The sequence below is a fragment of the Tursiops truncatus genome, chromosome 15 (genome assembly GCF_011762595.2).
Source record: "Tursiops truncatus isolate mTurTru1 chromosome 15, mTurTru1.mat.Y, whole genome shotgun sequence".
Lineage (NCBI taxonomy): Eukaryota > Metazoa > Chordata > Mammalia > Artiodactyla > Delphinidae > Tursiops > Tursiops truncatus.
This window is the reverse complement of record NC_047048.1, coordinates 82,388,666-82,409,709: the sequence shown is the minus strand read 5'-3', so window position 1 is coordinate 82,409,709 and position 21,044 is coordinate 82,388,666. Positions and strand designations below refer to the sequence as shown.

Sequence of the window (21,044 nt, the reverse complement as noted above, 5' to 3'; positions counted from 1 at the left end):
ACAGACGTACAAGAGAGACGGCCATGCAAAGACCCATGTGACCACGGAGGCTGAGATTGGAGGGATGCGGCCACAAGCCAAGGAACACCTGGAGCCACAGAAGCTGGAGAATGCAGGAAGCATCCTTCCCTGGAGCCTTCAGAGGAGCATAGCTCTGCCTACACTGTGATTTGGGACTTAGAGCCTCCAAAAATGTGAGGGAGTCCATTTCTGTTGTTTTAGCCTCCCAGTTTGTGGGACTTTGTTACAGCATCCACACGACACTAATAGAGGAAATGAAAGAAAATGCTGCTATTTTCATAGTCTTGAGAGATGATGATGAGGGGACCCGCCAGAGGAGGAAGGCAAACAGGAAGGTCAGGTTTCAACCGAGAAAGGAGAAGGTGTAAGTCAGGGCAACACCAAGACTGTCCCCCACATCCACCTTGAAGCGCTGTAAGGAGATGGCTGGAGCAAGGCCAGGTCCTGCACAGAGAGACCCCCTCGGGCTGAGCTGTCCTGAACCCCGACAGGTCCTCCAGTGGCCTGTGGGGTCTGGCTTGGAGCTCGCAGAGTGCTGGGAAGGGACACCCAGAAGGAGGAATAGCTCTGTAACGAGAGCCCCCGAGAGGACCCAGTGGACCGCCAGATGCCATCTTGAAGACATGGGGGTGGGGAGGGGGTAATCAATTTGTTGCCTGCTTCAGTAGTTCATTCCTTTGGTTGCTGAGTAGTATTCCCGAGTGTGTGTGTGTGTGTGTGTGTGTGTGTGTGTGTGCGCGTGCGCGCCGCAGTTTATTTATTCACTTCCCTCCGTGCTGGGTGGTGTCTGATGAGGCTGCGGGGAGCGCCAGCATGTTCACCGCCCCTCAGCAGCAGTGAGGCCACTCCTGTCCACGGGGTCAGTGTAAGCCACGTGGGGAGCAAAAACCAGGCCTCCTATTTCCCCTGGAGATACCAGTGATGGCTGAGTGGGCAACCTGGACTTCCATCCACCCTATGCCCCTGCTGAGCAGCGTCAAAGGAAGCCAACACAAACAGAAGGTTTAATCCATCCAGACTCTCATAACATAGTAACCAAAGTGTTCAAGTTTCAATCAAAACTCACTTGGGGGGCTTCCCTGGTGGCGCAGTGGTTGAGAGTCCGCCTGCCGATGCAGGGGACGCGGGTTTGTGTCCCGGTCCCGGAAGATCCCACATGCCGTGGAGCGGCTGGGCCCGTGAGCCATGGCCGCTGAGCCTGCGCGTCCGGAGCCTGTGCTCCGCAACGGGAGAGGGAGAGGCCACAGCAGTGAGAGGCCCGCATACCGCAAAAAAAAAAAAAAAAAAACCTCACTTGGGACTTCCCTGGCGATCCAGTGGTTAAGACTCCGAGCTTCCACTGCAGGGGGCGTGGGTTCAATCCCTGGTCGGGGAACTAAGATCTTGCAGCACGGCCAAAAAAAAAAAAGAAGAACAAACAACTCACTTCTCACACCAGGAAGATGTCAAACTGAATGAAAAAAGATAATTCATAGATACCAACACCAAGATGCAAGAGGTGTTGGGATCATCTGACCAAGATTTTAGAGCAGCCGTCATAAAATTGTCTCCATGAATACTTACAAATATGCTTGAAACAAATAAAAATAGTCTCAGCGAAGAAATCAAAAGAACCAAATGGAAATTTTAGAAATGAAAACACTACAACCAAAATTCTAAAAACTCAGTGGATGCACTCAACAGCAGGATGGAAGGGACAGGAAAAAGAACCCATGAACTTGAAAACAGAACAATAGAAATTTCCCAGTGTGAACAACAGAGAGAAAGTAGGCTGAAAAAAGATGAGCAGAGCCTCAGGGACCTGTGAGATTAACAAAAGGTATAACATTCACATCATCTGGGTCCTGGAAGGAGAGGAGAAAAAGGACTGCGATAAAACAATACTCAACAAAACATGGCTGAAAAATTTGGCAAAAGACATAAACCCATGGAATCAGTACACTAGTGAACCCCAAATAGGATAAACCCAAAGAAATCCTCACCAAAACACATCATAGTCAAACTTCTGAACTCTTAAGACAAAGAAAAAATTCTTCAAAGCAGTGAAAGAGAAAAGACACCCTTCCTATAGGAAAAACAAATCCTAATGCCAGCAGGTTTCCCATCCAAAACTTGGGACCAGAAAGAAGTAGCACAACATTTTTCAAGGGCTTAAAGAAAAGACCTGTCAACTGCAAATTCTATATCCAACAAAAAGATTCTTCTTGAATGAAGGGGAAATCAAGGCATTCTCAAATTAAAAAACAAAACAAAACAATAAAATTTGTCACCAGCAGGAATGGCTAAAGGAAGTTCTCTACATAGAAAGGAAATAATAAAAGAAGGGGGAATCTCCCTGGCTGTCCAATGGTTAGGATTCTACACTTTCACTGCCGAGGATGCAGGTTCAATCCCTGGTCGGGGAACTAAGATCCCACAAGCCACGAGGTGCAGCCCAAAATTTTTTTTAAATAAAAAATAAAATAAGAAGTCATCATAAATTAATGGTGTAATCCACTGTTGTAAAAAATAATAACAGAAGGACACTTGGAACCTCAAGAATGAAAAAGAATGATGGAAAGAGTAAAAATATAGGTAAATACAATATTTCCTTTTGAATTTTCTAAATGATGTTTGATGGTTCAAACAAAAACACTGTCTAATGTATTTAGAGAAATATTTAAGACAGTTTTAAGTGGGAGAAGGTAAGAGAGGTAGTTTTTACATTTCACTTCAGCTGGTGGTAAAGCAGTGACGCCCATAGACTAGGATGAGTTATGAATCTATAATGTAAAACATAAAACAACCACATAATGAATACGAGGATATCCAACAGAGCCTGCCCACCACAGGCCACGGATGTGATCTCTCTGCAGCCGTAGAGCCTCGGGTTGGAGAGGATACAGCTGCAGCTTCCTTGACAGTGAAACTAGGGCCCTGCGCAGCCAAGGCACATCCCGTCTGTGGCTGGGGGCCCACATGGACTGGTCGCTCCCTCTGCAAGCCCAACCTCCCTCCACGCAGCCCATGAGCTTGGAAGGCTTCCGTCCCCACTGGCATCCGGACTCCCAATGCATGCCCACGTCCCCTGCTGTCCATTGCCTGCCTCCTACCCCCACTCCAGAGGGCTGCCCATTGTGTGCCCAGCGATTCCAGACCAGCTCCAGTCTGGCTAACCCAGCCACCCTCTCTGCTATTCGGTGACTAAACCACAGCTTCTCCAATGAAGTCTGAACCCCTTCTGAGTTTGCCTTTCTTGGGCCGTCTCTCTCAATCCTAGGGACCATACAGAATGTTCTTGTCTTATAGTTACTCTTTTATCACGGTTAATCAGTCTTACCCTAAACTTTCCCAGTGTAACCGACTATGTGATTTCTATCTCCTGATTAGATACAAATACTACAGAATTAGTAATTAGATCGGTGAATGTGGGATCTGGGGACTGATTCAGCCATACCCTCGGACTTGAGTGTGACGCTGAGATCCTTGCCAGTGAGAAATGGGATGCTGGCCACCCATGACGTGTAGTGGCATTGCAATTAATCAAGCCATCACCCGTGGTTTATTGCGATAAAGTGCCGATGGGAGTGCGTGCCTTGGGAACACAAGCTGCATGGCAGTAATAATGACAATCAGGGATGTGGTGTGAGATGAATTTTTTTTGAGGGCCCTTGAGCACTTAGAGAGAAAATGACAAACCCAGGTCCATTAACTCCCACCTCAAGTCACGATCTGAGAATCAGACAGCTTCCAGGACAGCCCTGAAAGGATTTCTTATTTCTTATAGCCACAGGGCTGACACGGCTGAAAATCAAACACAAAATTTAATGGTGCAAGTCGCTGCATTTAAATGGGTTGAATTCATGGTCTCACCAAGTTTCTCAGGTGAAAATGAGGGCATTAATCGTCTAAGAATGAGATCCTGAAACTTGGAATAAGGACACTTATCGGATCTGGAGAAACCGACAGCGTTGACCTCCAGGTCATTCTGAGCTTCTCTGACCAGCAGGGGCTCAGCAGTGGCTTTTCCTCCAGGGTTCAGGAAGACCAGTCTTCCTCAGCTCAAAAACCCCGTGATACCCTTACTTGGGGTAGATGCTTTGAAAGGGGATGCTCCCTCTTCTCAGAACCCACCACAAGCCCCCCACTTTTGCCGTTAGACCCGTAACTAGAGCCAAGTGTCAGCCTGATTCAGGGGACAGGTACAGGCTCTGACTCAAGAGGGAATAGCTTATACACCAAAAGAGCCGTAGGTCCTCAATAAGATATATCACCAGGGAATGCATGTGCGGGAATGGCTTCTAAGGGCGTTATACCAGAAAGGGCAGAAAAGAACACCAGCCATCGGGCCACAGTTATTGATAGGGGTGCTTATTAGACAGTCTCAATTCAATGTATTAGTTGAGCAACGGGATGTGGTTTTCACAGCTTACTTGGTTGATTAACTGAAACCTGGACCCCATAGTGACCTAGATTTAATGAGGTTAACATGCCAGCGGTTCTCTGGCCTGATGTGGAGGTGAGAATTCAAAGGCTCAGATAACTAGGAAGGCTGGCCTGGATGTACCACGTGTAACATTCAGACCCACCCACCAACTCCCCAACTACAATTCTCAAGAAGACCCAGAAGGCCCTCTCCTCCCTAGGGCATTGAGAAATACTTTAGTGAGGGACACCCGCATCCCTGAAAACCTCTGTGGTTGCTCTTTTTTCAGGCCAAGTATGACTAAGGGCTGCCAGCCTTGAGATGGGCTCCCTGATTTCTGTGGGAATCCTGGGAGAGCAGAGGCCAAGAGGCAACACTTAATTGTCAAAGGGAAAGTGGGCACATCGAGCACAGGGCAATAGGAAGGTGCCAGGGGTCAGAATTCTTTGGGTCACAGAGATCTTTAGCAGTAGCTAATTGACCATGGTGTCCCTAGGGGTAAAGTAAGAGGTCACCCCACTAGGACATGGCTCGCTCGACATAACAAGAAACTCTACGTGGCCACTAGCAAACCAACTTGAGTCGCCCAAAAAAAATCACAGCCCTTCACCCAGTTTTCAGACCTAAATCAGTTCATAGACCCAGAGGCCCCCGATTGAAGGGAAGCCCAGATCCCCTTGATAAAGGTCCCTGTACTATTGCCACAAAGACACACTGTCAATCTTCCTACAGCCTTCCCCAAAGGGACCTATGTGACTGTGATCTGGGGAAAAAAGTAAATACTCAAACCTTCCAGGGATTACTAGATACTCCAAGAGGTACCCAGAGCAGCTGAGGTTCTGCCCTAAGGGCAAGGGAAGGAGAAAGTCATAGACATGAACTAGAATCTGTGTCCACTTCCAGAGGCACAAGGCTGGGAGGGCTTCGTGTGCGATGCTACGCACGTTCCAGGAATGAGTTATTGACACACACCAGTTATTCTCTACCTCCCTCTCCTTCTTCGTATGTTTAAACGTCTACATGAGTTATTGGGGGTTAATTTTACACCTTAGTCTTGAGAGAACAGAAGAGTCAGTGAGTCATAGACTAGATGTGAGGGACCATTAATAGAGCTCATGGTGGATCCAATGACTGGGGCTTCTCATGGTGAAGAAGAGAGAACGTCTTCATTCGTGAGGAGAGATGTATCTGGCTGGTGGAAACACACAGTTGTTTTGTTGTTTTCAGGAAGTTCCAATGCCTATAAAAGGCTACATGGAGAAGCTGAGCAGCCAGAGAGATAGACTGTGTCAGTTATTAGTTTATTGCCTCTCGGCTCCAAATGCACCTTCAACATATGCTGTATAATGAACAATGCAATTCAGTTACGCTTTTCACCTTCAGAGTGGGCACAATGCTCAGTTCTCCCCATAGAGGATGTGGGAAGGACACTTTGGGAGGGAGAGGCTTCCTGCAATTCCCAGCAGAAGCCAGGGAGATGGTCAGTGGGATGGGTGTGAGGATGTATACACCAGTCCTACCCCTACCAACGGCCCCAACATACTCCCTGTGCAACCTGGCGGCCTCAGCCTGGCGCTGCCCTGTCTGCCTCCCCCCCCCCACACACATAGAAACCAAAGGTCTTACCTAGACTTCACGGAGCCTGTCTGTGGCCCAGAGGGTCCACATGGCTGTGAAGCTCCTTCTGCAGCCCCGTGCAGCCGGCACACAGCCCACCATTGGTCACGTGTCCACAGAGGGGCACTCCACAACCCAGACATGCGGCCCATGCATTCCAAAGGCCTTTGTCCCCACTTCTGTCCAGAGTCCCAATGCACACACATGTCTCCTGTGGTCAATGACACGCCTTCTGACCTCCAGGCACTCCAGAACATTCCCTGTTGTTTGCCCAGCAACCTCCAGTCTGGCTAAACCAGCCAACTCTTCTGCTATCTGGCGGCCAAATCCCAGCTTCTCCAATCAGGTGTGACTGTCTTCCAAGTCTGCCCTTCCTCTTAATCCTAGAATACCATGGAGGGTTCTCTCATGTTCTACAGTCACTCTTTAGAGTTAATAGTTCTTATTTTAAATTTCTCTTGTTGAACCTACTACATAGCTTCCGATTCCTGACTGGACCCAGATCGCTACACCAACATAGCTCATATCTCATAAAACAAACCTCAGCAAAGGTAAAGAATTGAAATCATACAGAGAGCGTTCTCTGACCATAACAGAATCAAACTGGAAATCAATAACAGAAAAATAACAGAAAAATCTTCAAACACTTGGAAACTGAAGAGCAAACTACTAAATAACCCACAGGTCAAAGAGGAAGTGTCAAGGAGCCCAGAAATACAGAGAATGAATGAAAATGATACTGGAACATCTCAGAATCTGTGGGACGCAGCTAAGGCTCTGCTGAGAGGGAATTTATAGCATGAAATGCTTGTTCTAGAAAAGACCGTCTCAAATCAATAATCCAAGCTCCTACCTCCATAACCTAGTAAAAGAAAAGCATAGTATACCCAAAGTAAGCAGAAGGAAGGAAATAATAAAGAAAAGGAAAGAAATCAATTAAATTGGAACAGAAAAATAATACAGTCAGTGAAAGAAAAAAAGAGTGTTCTTTAATAATACCAATAAAATTGATCTTTATGCAACCTATTATATGGAAAATGGACAAACAAGGTCCTAGTGTATAGCACAGGGAACTATATTCAGTAACCTATAATAAAACATAATGGAAAAGAATATGAAAAAGAATATATATATGTATAACTGAATCACTTCTGTACAGCAGAAATTAACAAAACATTGTAAATCAAGTATACTTCAATAAAATAAATTTTTTTAAATAAATAAATAGACTTCCGGGAAGATGGCGGAAGAGTAAGACACGGAGATCACCCTCCTCCCCACAGATACACCAGAAATACATCTACACGTGGAACAACTCCTACAGAACACCTACTGAACGCTGGCAGAAGACCTCAGACCTCCCAAAAGGCAAGAAACTCCCCACGTGTCTGGGTGGGGCAAAAGAAAAAACAGAGACAAAAGGATAGGGACGGGACCTGCACCAGTGGGAGGGAGCTGTGAAGGAGGAAAAGTTTGCACACACTAGGAGCCCCTTCGTGGGCGGAGACTGCGGGTGGCGGAGGGGGGAAGCTTCGGGGCCGCGGAGGAGAGCGCAGCCACAGGGGTGCAGAGGGAAAAGCGGGGAGATTCCCGCACAGAGGATCGGTGCCGACCGGCACTCACCAGGCCGAGAGGCTTGTCTGCTCCCCCGCCGGGGCGGGCAGGGGCTGCGAGCTGAGGCTCGGGCTTCGGTCGGAGCGCAGGGAGAGGACTGGGGTTGGCGGCGTGAACACAGCCTGCAGGGGGTTAGTGCACCACGGCTGGCCGGGAGGGAGTCCGGGGAAAAGTCTGGAGCTGCCGAAGAGGCAAGAGACTTTTTCTTCCCTCTTTGTTTCCTGGTGCGCGAGGAGAGGGGATTAAGAGCGCCGCTTAAAGGAGCTCCAGAGACGGGCCGAGCCGCGGCTAAAAGCGCGGACCCCAGAGACGGGCATGAGACGCTAAGGCTGCTGCTGCCGCCACAAGAAGCCTGTGTGCGAGCACAGGTCACTGTTCACACCCCCCTTCCGGGGAGCCTGTGCAGCCCTCCACCGCCAGGGTCCCGGGATCCAGGGACGACTTACCCGGGAGAACGCAAGGCCCGCCTCAGGCTGGTGCAACATCACGCCGGCCTCTGCCGCCGCAGGCCCGCCCCGCCTCCGTGCCCCTCCCTCCCCCGGCCTGAGTGCGCCAGAGCCCCCGAATCAGCGGCTCCTTTAACCCTGTCCTGTCTGAGCAAAGAACAGACGCCCTCCGGCGACCTACACGCAGAGGCGGGGCCAAATCCAAAGCTGAGCCCCGGGAGCTGTGCGGACAAAGAAGAGAAAGGGAAATCTCTCCCAGCAGCCTCAGGGGCAGCGGATTAAAGCTCCACAATCAACTTGATGTACCTGCACCTGTGGAATACATGAATAGACAACGGATCATCCCAAATTGAGGAGGTGGACTTTGGAGCAAGATTTATGATTTTTTTCCCCTTTTCATCTTTTTGAGAGTGTGTATGTGTATGCTTCTGTGTGAGATTTTGTCTGTATACTCTGCTTCCACCATTTGTCCCAGGGTTCTATCCATCCTTTTTTTTCTCTCTTAATAATTATTTTTTTATTTTAATAACTTTATTATATTTTATCTTACTTTATTTTATTTTACTTTATCTTCTTTCTTTCTTCTTTTCCTTCCTTCCCTCCCTCCTTCCTTCCCTCCCTCCTTCCTTCCTTCCTCCCTCCCTCCATGCCTCCCTCCTTTCTTTCTTTCTACTTCTAATAATTCTTTCTTTCTACTTTTTCTCCCTTTTTTTCTGAGCCGTGTGGATGAAAGGCTCTTGGTGCTGCAGCCAGGAATCAGTGCTGTGCCTCTGAGGTGAGAGAGCCAACTTCAGGACACTGTTCCACAAGAGACCTCCCAGATCCACATATCAAACGGCAAAAATCTCCCAGAGATCTCCATCTCAACACCAGCACCCAGCTTCACTCAACGACCAGCAAGCTACAGTGCTGGACATCCTATGGCAAACAACTAGTAAGACAGGAGCACAACCCCACCCATTAGCAGAGAGGCTGCCCCAAATCATAATAAGTCCACAGAAACCCCAAAACACACCACCTGACGTGGACCTACCCACCAGAAAGACAAGATCCAGCCTCATCCACCAGAACATAGGCACTAGTCCCCCCACCAGGAAGCCTACACAACCCACTGAACAAACCTTAGCCACTGGGGACAGACATCAAAAACAACGGGAACTACGAACCTGCAGCCTGCAAAAAGGACACCCCAAAAACAGTAAGTTAAACAAAATGAGAAGGCAGAGAAACTCACAGCAGATGAAGGAGCAAGATAAAAACCCACCAGACCTAACAAATGAAGAGGAAATGGGCAGTCTACCTGAAAAAGAATTCAGAATAATGATAGTAAAGATGATCCAAAATCTGGGAAATAGAATAGACAAAATGCAAGAAACATTTAACAAGGACCTAGAAGAACTAAAGATGAAACAAACAATGATGGACAACACAATAAATGAAATGAAAAATACTCTAGATGGGATCAATAGCAGAATAACTGAGGCAGAAGAACGGATAAGTGACCTGGAAGTTAAAAGAGTGGAAATAACTACTGCAGAGCAGAATAAAGAAAAAAGAATGAAAAGAACTGAGGACAGTCTCAGAGACCTCTGGGACAACATTAAATGCACCAACATTTGAATTATAGGGGTCCCAGAAGAAGAAGAGAAAAAGAAAGGGACTGAGAACATATTTGAAGAGATTATAGTTGAAAACTTCCCTAATATGGGAAAGGAAATAGTTAATCAAGTCTAGGAAGCACAGAGAGTCCCATACAGGATAAATCCAAGGAGAAACATGCCAAGACACATATTAATCAAACTGTCAAAAATTAAATACAAAGCAAACATATTAAAAGCAGCAAGGGAAAAACAACAAATAACACCCAAGGGAATCCCCATAAGGTTAACAGCTGGTCTTTCAGCAGAAACTCTGCAAGCCAGAAGGGACTGGCAGGACATATTTAAAGTGATGAAGGAGAAAAACCTGCAACCAAGATTACTGTACCCAGCAAGGATCTCATTCAGATTTGATGGAGAAATTAAAGCCGTTACAGACAAGCAAAAGCTGAGAGAGTTCAGCACCACAAAACCAGCTCTACAACAACTGCTAAAGCAACTTGTCTAGGCAAGAAACACAAGAGAAGGAAAAGACCTACAATAATGAACCCAAAACAATTAAGAAAATGGGAATAGGAACATGCATATCGATAATTACCTTAAATGTAAATGGACTAAATGCTCCCACCAAAAGACACAGATTGGCTGAATGGATACAGAAACAAGACCCATATATTTGCTGTCTACAAGAGACCCACTTCAGACCTAGAGACACATACAGACTGAAAGTAAGGAGATGGAAAAAGATATTTCATGCAAATGGAAACCAAAAGAAAGCTGGAGTAGCAATTCTCATATCAGACAAAATAGACTTTAAAATAAAGACTATTAGAAGAGACAAAGAAGGACACTACATAATGATCAAGGGATCGATCCACGAAGAAGATATAACAATTGTAAATATTTATGCACCCAACATAGGAGCACCTCAATACATAAGGCAAATACTAACAGCCATAAAAGGGGAAATCAACAGGAACACATTCATAGTAGAGGACTTTAACACCCCACTTTTACCAATGGACAGCTCATCCAAAATGAAAATAAATAAGGAGACACAAGCTTTAAATGATACATTAAACAAGATGGACTTAATTGATATTTATAGAACATTCCATCCAAAAACAACAGAATACACATTTTTCTCTACTGCTCATGGAACATTCTCCAGGATAGATCATATCTTGGGTCACAAATCAAGCCTTGGTAAATTTAAGAAAATTGAAATTGTATCAAGTATCTTTTCCGACCACAATGCTATGAGTCTAGATATCAATTACAGGAAAAGATCTGTAAAAAATACAAACACATGGAGGCTAAACAATACACTACTTAATAATGAAGTGATCACTGAAGAAATCAAAGAGGAAATTTAAAAATACCTAGAAACAAATGACAATGGAGACACGACAACCCAAAATCTATGGGATGCAGCAAAAGCAGTTCTAAGAGGGAAGTTTATAGCAATACAATCCTACCTTAAGAAACAGGTAAGAACAGGAAACATCTCGAATAAACAACCTAACCTTGCACCTAAAGCAATTAGAGAAAGAAGAACAAAAAAAACCCAAAGTTAGCAGAAGGAAAGAAATCATAAAGATCAGATCAGAAATAAATGAAAAAGAAATGAAGGAAACGATAGCAAAGATCAATAAAACTAAAAGCTGGTTCTTTGAGAAGATAAACAAAATTGATAAACCATTAGCCAGACTCATCAAGAAAAAACGGGAGAAGACTCAAGTCAATAGAATTAGAAATGAAAAAGGAGAAGTAACAACTGACATTGCAGAAATACAAAAGATCATGAGAGATTACTACAAGCAACTCTATGCCAATAAAATGGACAACCTAGAAGAAATGGACAAATTCTTAGAAAGGCACAACCTGCCAAGACTGAATCAGGAAGAAATAGAAAATATGAACAGACCAATCACAAGCACTGAAATTGAAACTGCGATTAAAAATCTTCCAACTAACAAAAGCCCAGGGCCAGATGGCTTCACAGGCGAATTCTATCAAACATTTAGAGAAGAGATAACACCCATCCTTCTCAAACTTCCAAAATATAGCAGAGGGAGGAACACTCCCAAACTCATTCTACGAGGCCACCATCACCCTGATACCAAAACCAGACAAGGATGTCACAAAGAAAGAAAACTACAGGCCAATATCACTGATGAACATAGATGCAAAAATCTTCAACAAAATACTAGCAAACAGAATCCAACAGCACATTAAAAGGATCATACACCATGATCAAGTGGGGTTTATTCCAGGAATGCAAGGATTCTTCAATATACGCAAATCAATCAACGTGATACACCATATTAACAAACTGAAGGAGAAAATCCATATGATCATCTCAATAGATGCAGAGAAAGCTTTCGACAAAATTCAACATCCATTTATGATAAAAACCCTGCAGAAAGTAGGCATAGCGGGAACTTTCCTCAACATAATAAAGGCCATATATGACAAACCCACAGCCAACATCGTCCTCAATGGTGAAAAACTGAAAGCATTTCCACTAAGATCAGGAACAAGACAAGGTTGCCCACTCTCACCACTATTATTCAACATAGTTTTGGAAGTTTTAGCCACAGCAATCAGAGAAGAAAAGGCAATAAAAGGAATCCAAGTTGGAAAAGAAGAAGTAAAGCTGTCACTGTTTGCAGACGACATGATACTATACATAGAGAATCCTAAAGATGCTACCAAAAAACTACTAGAGCTAATCAATGAATTTGGTAAAGTAGCAGGATACAATATTAATGCACAGAAATCTCTTGCATTCCTATACACTAATGATGAAAAATCTGAAAGTGAAATCAAGAAAACACTCCCATTTACCATTGCAACAAAAAGAATAAAATATCTAGGAATAAACCTACCTAAGGAGACAAAAGACCTGTATGCAGAAAGTTATAAGACACTGATGAAAGAAATTCAAGATGATACAAATAGATGGAGAGATATACCATGTTCTTGGATTGGAAGAATCAACATTGTGAAAATGACTCTACTACCCAAAGCAATCTACAGATTCAATGCAATCCCTATCAAACTACCACTGGCATTTTTCACAGAACTAGAACAAAAAATTTCACAATTTGTATGGAAACACAAAAGACCCCAAATAGCCAAAACAATCTTGAGAACGAAAAACGGAGCTGGAAGAATCAGGCTCCCTGACTTCAGACTATACTACAAAGCTACAGTAATCAAGACAGTATGGTACTGGCACAAAAACAGAAAGATAGATCAATGGAACAGGATAGAAAGCCTAGAGATAAACCCACGCACATATGGTCACCTTGTCTTTGATAAAGGAGGCAGGAATGTACAGTGGAGAAAGGACAGCCTCTTCAATAAGTGGTGTTGCGAAAACTGGACAGGTACATGTAAAAGTATGAGATTAGATCACTCCCTAACACCATACACAAAAATAAGCTCCAAATGGATTAAAGACCTAAATGTAAGGCCAGAAACTATCAAACTCTTAGAGGAAAACATAGGCAGGACACTCTATGACATAAATGACAGGAAGATCCTTTTTGACCCACCTCCTAGAGAAATGGAAGTAAAAACAAAAATAAACAAATGGGACCTAATGAAACTTCAAATCTTTTGCACAGCAAAGGAAACCATGAACAAGACCAAAAGACAACCCTCAGAATGGGAGAAAATATTTGCAAATGAAGCACGTGACAAAGGATTAATCTCCAAAATTTATAAAGCAGCTCATGCAGCTTAATAACAAAAAACCAAACAACCCAATCCAAAAATGGGCAGAAGACCTAAATAGACATTTCTCCAAAGAAGATATACAGACTGCCAACAAACACATGAAAGAATGCTCAACATCACTAATCATTAGAGAAATGCAAATCAAAACTACAATGAGATATCATCTCACACCAGTCAGAATGGCCATCATCAAAAAATCTAGAAACAATAAATGCTGGAGAGGGTGTGGAGAAAAGGGAACCCTCTTGCACTGTTGGGGGGAATGGAAATTGATACAGCCACTGTGGAGAACAGTATGGAGGTTCCTTAGAAAACTACAAATAGAACTACCATATGACCCAGCAATCCCACTACTGGGCATATACCCTGAGAAAACCATAATTCAAAGAGTCATGTACCAAAATGTTCATTGCAGCTCTATTTACAATAGCCAGGACATGGAAGCAACCTAAGTGCCCATCATCGGATGAATGGATAAAGAAGATGTGGCACATACATACAATGGAATATTGAATATTGAAACGAAATTGAGCTATTTGTAATGAGGTGGATAGACCTAGAGTCTGTCATACAGAGTGAAGTAAGTCTGAAAGAAAGAGACAAATACCATATGCTAACACATATATATGGAATTTAAGAAAAAAAAATGTCATGAAGAACCTAGGGGTAAAACAGGAATAAAGACACAGACCTACTAGAGAATGGACTTGAGGATATGGGGAGGGGGAAGGGTAAGCTGTGACAAAGTGAGAGAGAGGCATGGACATATATACACTACCAAACGTAAGGCAGATAGCTAGTGGGAAGCAGCTGCATAGCACAGGGAGATCAGCTCGGTGCTTTGTGACCGCCTGGAGGGGTGGGATAGGGAGGGTGGGAGGGAGGGAGACGCGAGAGGGAAGAGATATGGGAACATATGTATATATATATAACTGATTCATTTTGTTGTAAAGCACAAGCTAGCACACCATTGCAAAGCAATTATACTCCAATAAAGATGTTAAAAAATAAATAAATAAAACTGATCTTTAGAATCTCTACCAAGATTTAGAAAGGAAAAAGGAGAGAAGACACAAATTACCAACACCGGGAATGAAACAGAATATCATGACCGACCCTGTAAGTATCAAAAGGACAGCACAGGGATACCATGAATAACTCTATCCATATACATTCAATAACTTAAATAAAATGAACCAACTTCTCAAAAAGCACAAATTAGCAAAAGTCACCACATACGAAACAGATCATTTGAATAGCAGTGTAACTATTAAGCAGACAAAATTTGTAATTTTAAAACTCCCCCAAAAGCAGTCTTCAGGTCCTAATGGACCCGAAGAATTCTGCCTAGAGTTTAAAGAAAAATTAACAACAGTTCTACAAAATTTCTTCCAGGAAACAGAAGAGGAGAGAGCATTTCCCCATTAATTTCATGAAACTAGGTATTACCGTAACACCAAAACCAGACAAAGACAGTCCAAAAAAACAAACAAACAAACTACAGAGCACTATCTCTTCATGAATATAGATGCAAAATCCTCACAAAATGTCAGCAAATAGATTCTACAATATAGAAAGAATTACACATCATGACCCAGGGCCCCAGGGCCTCAACAGTGTAATCCACCATGTTTACAGGGCAAAGAAAAAAAATCACATGATTTATCAATTGCTGGAGAAAAAGCTCTTGATACAAGTCAACACCCATTCATAATAAAATCTCTCAGAAAATAGGAATAGGGACTTGCCTGGTGGTCCAGTGGTAAAGAATCTGCCTTACACTGCAGGGGACACGGGTTCAATCCCTGGTCAGGGAAGTAAGATCCCACATGCCGCGGGGAAACTAAACCCAGGTCACAACTACTGAGCTCATGTGCCTCAACTAGAGAGCCCGCGTGCCGCAAAGCACAGAGCCCACGTGCTCTATAGCTCGTGTGCCACAACTAGAGAGAGAAAACCCACATGCCACAACTAGAGAGAAGCCCATGCACCACAACGAAAGATCCCACATGCCGCAACTGAGACCCAACACAGCCAAAATAAATAAATAAAATTAATAAATAATTAATTTTTTTTAAAAAAGGAAAAGAAAATAGAAATAGGGGGAAAGCTTCTCGACTTGATGAAGCATCTAAAAACGTTACCCTTTACGGCAGAAAGCTGAATACTTCCTCCCAAAGATCAGGAATGAGACAGAGATGCAACCCAGCCCTTTCACATAACATAGATATGCAAATTCCAGCCAGTGCGACAAAGCAAGAAAGGCAATAAAGGACATACAGACAAGAGAGGAGGAAATAAAACCTGTCCCTAATTGCAGATGACATGATTGTCTACGTAGAAAATCCCAAGGAAAAAAAAATTTTTTCTAGAACTAATAGGCAAGTTCAGCAAAGTCTTGAGATACAAAAATCAATCCTACTTATATATACTAGCAATGAATAGTTGGAAACCCAAATTTTAAATGCAATACCATTTGTAATCACTCAAGAAATTGAAATACTTAAATGTAAAACTAACAAAACATACCCAGGACCTATTTACAAAACACTGATGAAAAACTCAAAGAAAATCTAAATAGAGGTAGATTATGTCATGGATTGGAAGACTGAACATAGTAAAGATGTCAGTTCTCCCCAAATTGATCTACAGGTTTAATTCAATTCCTATCAAAATCCCAGTAAGATTTTTTTGGTGGGCATAGACAAGATTATTCGAAAATTTATAGAGAAAGGAAAAGGAACTAGAATAAATCAGTTTTGAAAAAGCATAATAAAATGGGAGGCATCAGTCTAAATTTTCAATAAATTTGAAAACTTATTACAGAGCTACAGTAATGAAGACAGTGTCATATCAGCAGAGGAACAGACACATAGATCAATTGAACAGAACTGTTTTAAAAAACAGAAAAAGACTCACACAAATAGGCCCAACAGATTTTTAACAAAGGTTCAAAAGCAATCTGGTGGAGGGAGGGTAACCTTTTCAACAAATGGTGCTGGAGTAATTGACATACATAGACAGAAAGAATAACCTCAACTAAACCTCACACCTTACTTATACAAACATTAACTCTAAATGGGAAACAAGCTTAAATGGAAACTGTAAAACTGTAAAGCTCTAGAAAAAAAAAAAAATAGGAGAAAATCTTCAGAATCCAGGGCATAGGAAAGAGTTCTCAGACTTGATGCCAAAAGCATGTCCCACAGGAAGAAAAATTGATAAACTGGACCCCATCAAAATTAAAAATATTTGCTCTACAAGAGCCCCTGCTTTGAAGAGGATGAAAACACCCGCTACAGACCAGGAGAAAATATTCGTAAACCATATATCTGACCAGGGACTCGGATCTAGAGTATAAAAACTTAACATTAAAAAAAATTCAAACTATACTCCAATATAAAATAAAAATTAAATTAAAAAAATTCAACAACAATCCAAGCAGAAAATGAGCAAAAACACGAAGAGACACGTCGCCAAAGATATACAGATGGAAACAAGCACATGAAAAGGCGTTCAGCACCATTAACCATCAGAGAAATGCAAATGAAAGCCACAGCGAGCTGTCACTGCACACCCATCAGAATGGCGGAAATGAAAACCAGTGATGACACCAAGAGCAGGCGAGGATGTGGAAATACGAGATGATTAGCTGGTGTGGATATGAAGTGGAAAGGCCATTCTGGAAAAAAGTTAGGCAGTTTCTTTAAAAAAAAAAAAATCATGCCACTACAATTCAACCCAGGAATTACACTCCTGGCCTTTTATTCCAGAGAAATGAAAACTTAAGTTCACACAGGAGCCTGTACACAAATGTTCATGGTAGCTTTATTGTGTAATAGCTGAAAATTGGAATCAGCCCTGATGTCCTTCAACAGATAAATAGTTAAACCAGCTGTGGAACATCTATATTATAGAATATACTCAGCAATCCAAAGGAGTGAACAATTTTGAGAATTGAGAATTATGCTGAATTATGAGAATATTATGCTGCATGAAAAAATCCAGACCCAAAGGCCACACACTGTAATTTCATTTATATAACATTCTTCTTCTTTTCTATATTTTATTTTACTTTTTCCATTTTTTTATTGACATGTAGTTGATGTATAATCTTATATATAAATTACAGGGGTACAATACAATGATTCACAATTTTTGAGGGTTATACTTCATTTAGTTAGTATAAAATATTGGTTATATTCCCGTGTTGTACAATATATCCTTGTAGCTTATTTTATACCCAATCGTTTGTACCTCTTAATCCCCTCCCCCTCTATTGCCCCTCCCCCTTCCCTCTCCCCACTGGTAACCACTAGTTTGTTCCCTGTATCTGTGAGTCTGCTTCTTTTTTGTTTTATTCACTAGTTTGTTGTATTTTTTAGATTCCACATATACATGATATCATACATTCTGTCTTTCTCTGTGTGACATTTCACTCAGCATAATGCCCTCCAAGCCCATCCGTGTTGCTGCTAATGGCAAAATTTCATTATTTTGATGGCTGAGTAATATTCCATTGTATATATATGCACCACATCTTCTGTATCCGTTCATCCAATGTCCATTGATGGACATTTAGGTTGCTTCCATGTCTTGGCAATTGTAAATAACGCTGCTATGAACACTGGGGTGTGTGGATCTTTTAGAATTAGTGGTTTTGTTTCTTTCAAATATATACCCAGGGGTAGAATGGCTGGGTCATAGGGTAGTTCTATTTTTTCATTTATATAACATTCTTGAAATGACAAATTATGGAACTGGAGAACAGATGAAAAGTTACCAGGGGTTGAGAGGAAGAGAGCAGGAGGGAAGTGGGTGTGGCCATGAGAGATCCCTGTGGTGATGGAAATAGTTTGTATCTCGACTGTATCAATATGCAGGTTGTGATTTGCAAGATGTTACCATGGGGGGGGGAGAACTGGGTAAAAGGTACATGGGCTCCCTCTGGATTATTTCTTACAACTGCATGTGAATCTACAATTATCTCAAAACAAAAAAGCCTAATAAATAGTAAATAAGTAAATCAAAAGAGAGGGCACTGAAACAGGAAACAACCTTCACAGCGTGTGAGTCCGTGTTATTTACTGCAGCATCTAGAGTTGACCTAAAACCACGTCCCTAGGCCTGGGCTGCCCTTGGAGAAACACTGACTCAACACACATCATTTTCCTTGGCTCTGTTTCCTTTGGGTCCACTCACTTGCCCTCAGGTACCCTTATATCAGAGGACATTTGACATCACCGCCATATATGGAGAGGCTCCGCCATTGTATGAATGCAAATAATCGTCATGAAAATACAACGATAGCAACGAAGACCCTCAAAGACCTCTCACTTGGTTGCAAGTCAAAGCAGGGAGAAGGTTGCCTACGGATGCCCCCAGCGGACTCTGCAGAGATTCCTGAACGCAACCATTCACATCATCAACCATTCAACCATCCCTGCCGAGCCACACCCAGGAGGATTGAATACCCAGACCTCGGAGACGAGACCTGTCTTTGAACCTGTGCTCTGCTCCTTTCAAACTCTATGACTTTGTAAATTATTTTTTAAAGTAATGTAAAACATCATTTTTTTTTTTGGCCACGCTGCGTGGCTTGCAGGATCTTGGTTCCCCAACCAGGGATTGAACCCCGGCCCACAGCAGTGAAAGCCCCGTGTCCTAACCACTGGTGCACCAGGGAATTCCCAAACTCAATGACTTTGAATAAGTCACCGTGACTTTCAAGCCATGTTTTCGTTCTTTAGAGGGTGGGGCTCATGTCCACTTGTTCAAAGGACTAGACAACCAGTGAATGTATGGGTGGTGGGCATTCCACGTTGGGATTTTCCCCCTTAATCACACACAGACCTCCCCACCTCCTTCCACTGTCTTGGTTCTCTGCATACATGCTTATGGTTTCTACCACGAGAAAGGCCTCTGGCTGATACCCGTTTGCCCCTCCTGGTGGCCTCATTTCCTCTCGGCAACTAGGCAGTGATTATTTAGGTTTTGGGAGGTTCCCCTCCCCCGACTTCCTGGTCAAAGTAAAACTGAGGAAGCAACCCTTCATCTCCTGGCTTCTCAAAATCTTCCCACAGCCCCCAAGCCTTCTGCAGAAGCTAAACACTTGCTCTGATGGATATCAGTCTTGTGATCCTAAAAGCTTGCCCTTAGCTGGGGCAATAGAATTAGGGTAGTTAACAAGCACATTATTTTAAACCGACCCTGACGTTTATTCTGCTTTTCCCAGTCAGCTGATGTTATCGGTTTTCTAAGTTGCATCCTGTCTCCCCTTGCATTCTGGCAGATAACATCTCTGATTTCATTCTCACAGAAAGATTTGCTACGGGAACAGAGGAGCCAGCCACCTCTCAGAATATGGGCTCCAGGGCTTATCTGACAGACCCTCCAGCTCTTAGCTATTCTGGATGAAGGGAAGCCAAATATATGTATAAATACGTGGTCCAGGGTCCAGGGTCCCTTGTAAATCTCGTTGAAAAATGCTACCCTTGGGTGGTTGAACAGTAGAAATGCTAAAAATAGTGTCGCTATCAAATACCTTGATATTTAGATTATACTGTATGTTTTATTTTTCTAACCCTTGGGCTAATAGAACTGATGTTTCTAACCAATTCACACCTTCAGTTTAATTAGGTCCATCATTGAAAAAAAAAAAAGAACTGCTTATAAAGCAACGAATTTCCTTGTAGGTTGTTCTGTGTTCAGTAGAACACGGATTGTGGACTCAGTTTCTGACAGCCGTTATGATTTGCAGTAAATATTCTGACAAAAATAACAGTTGTGACAGGCACACAAGACAATTACTGAACTGGGTCAGGCCCAGTTTTGCGTAGCATTTTCTTTTTAACTGCGCGCTTGAAGGTAAATATATCATTAAGAGCACAACGTAAAAAAGAGTTGTTTATTTTTAACTAGGATCTTCTACAGACTTATCTTGTGGAGTATGTTACCTACCTTGATGAAGAGAGATGTACTTGCAGCCAGTGGTGCTCCGATTCAAACACGAATGACCTGGCCTGAAACTGGGGAGACATCCATAGCCCCAGAAAAGACAAGTGGGCAGGCGCCCCAGAGCAGAGAGGCACTGGCCCAGCCCTCCTCCCACTCTCTTTGCTGAGACGGCCGTCTCAGGCATCCTCTCTGGTCGCTACTCTGCAGGCAGCATCTCAGAGGACAGAGGCATCCTCCCTGCATCTTAGAAAATAAAATAAAAGAGGATGGCCTCCCATGGCTTGGCCTTTGAGTCAACGCCGGGTTTAACTGAGAAAAGCACCATTTTGAACCACCTGGAGGAGATGCAAGCAGAGACGAAACTTGGGCTGGCTCAGAAACAGGAAGTCAATTCTTTTCTATACATCACTTAATGTCACAGTAGCAACGCTTAGAAAACAGGAAGAGAGAGCCGCAGAGACGGGGAAGAAAATACAGCTCAGCTGAGGCCTTTAGTAATTGTGACTATTGATCTAGCAACCCGGCCACCGAGCCTGCTGCTGGGAAATGAAGGTGTGGCACCCAGTGCATCAGAGATATGGTTATTCTGTGGAGGCTGGTAAGAATTAGAGCCAGTTTGGTCATTTTCCTGGAGATGCG

At 43.1% G+C, this 21,044-nt stretch overlaps 1 protein-coding gene across 4 annotated transcripts in view; it reads right to left on the bottom strand.

The window, feature by feature from the left end:
- Nucleotides 1-20,708, bottom strand: part of ZNF831 (zinc finger protein 831) — a 172,374-nt gene extending 151,666 nt beyond the window's left edge. For 2 of the 4 annotated variants that reach the window (XR_004522092.2, XM_033840011.2), the window contains exon 1: nt 20,409-20,708. The gene's annotated coding sequence lies outside the window, so the exon portion shown is untranslated. The remainder of the gene's footprint in view (nt 1-20,408) is intronic. The other 2 variants (XM_033840012.2, XM_033840010.2) reach the window with 2 other exon arrangements.
- Nucleotides 20,709-21,044: the final 336 nt, after the last annotated feature.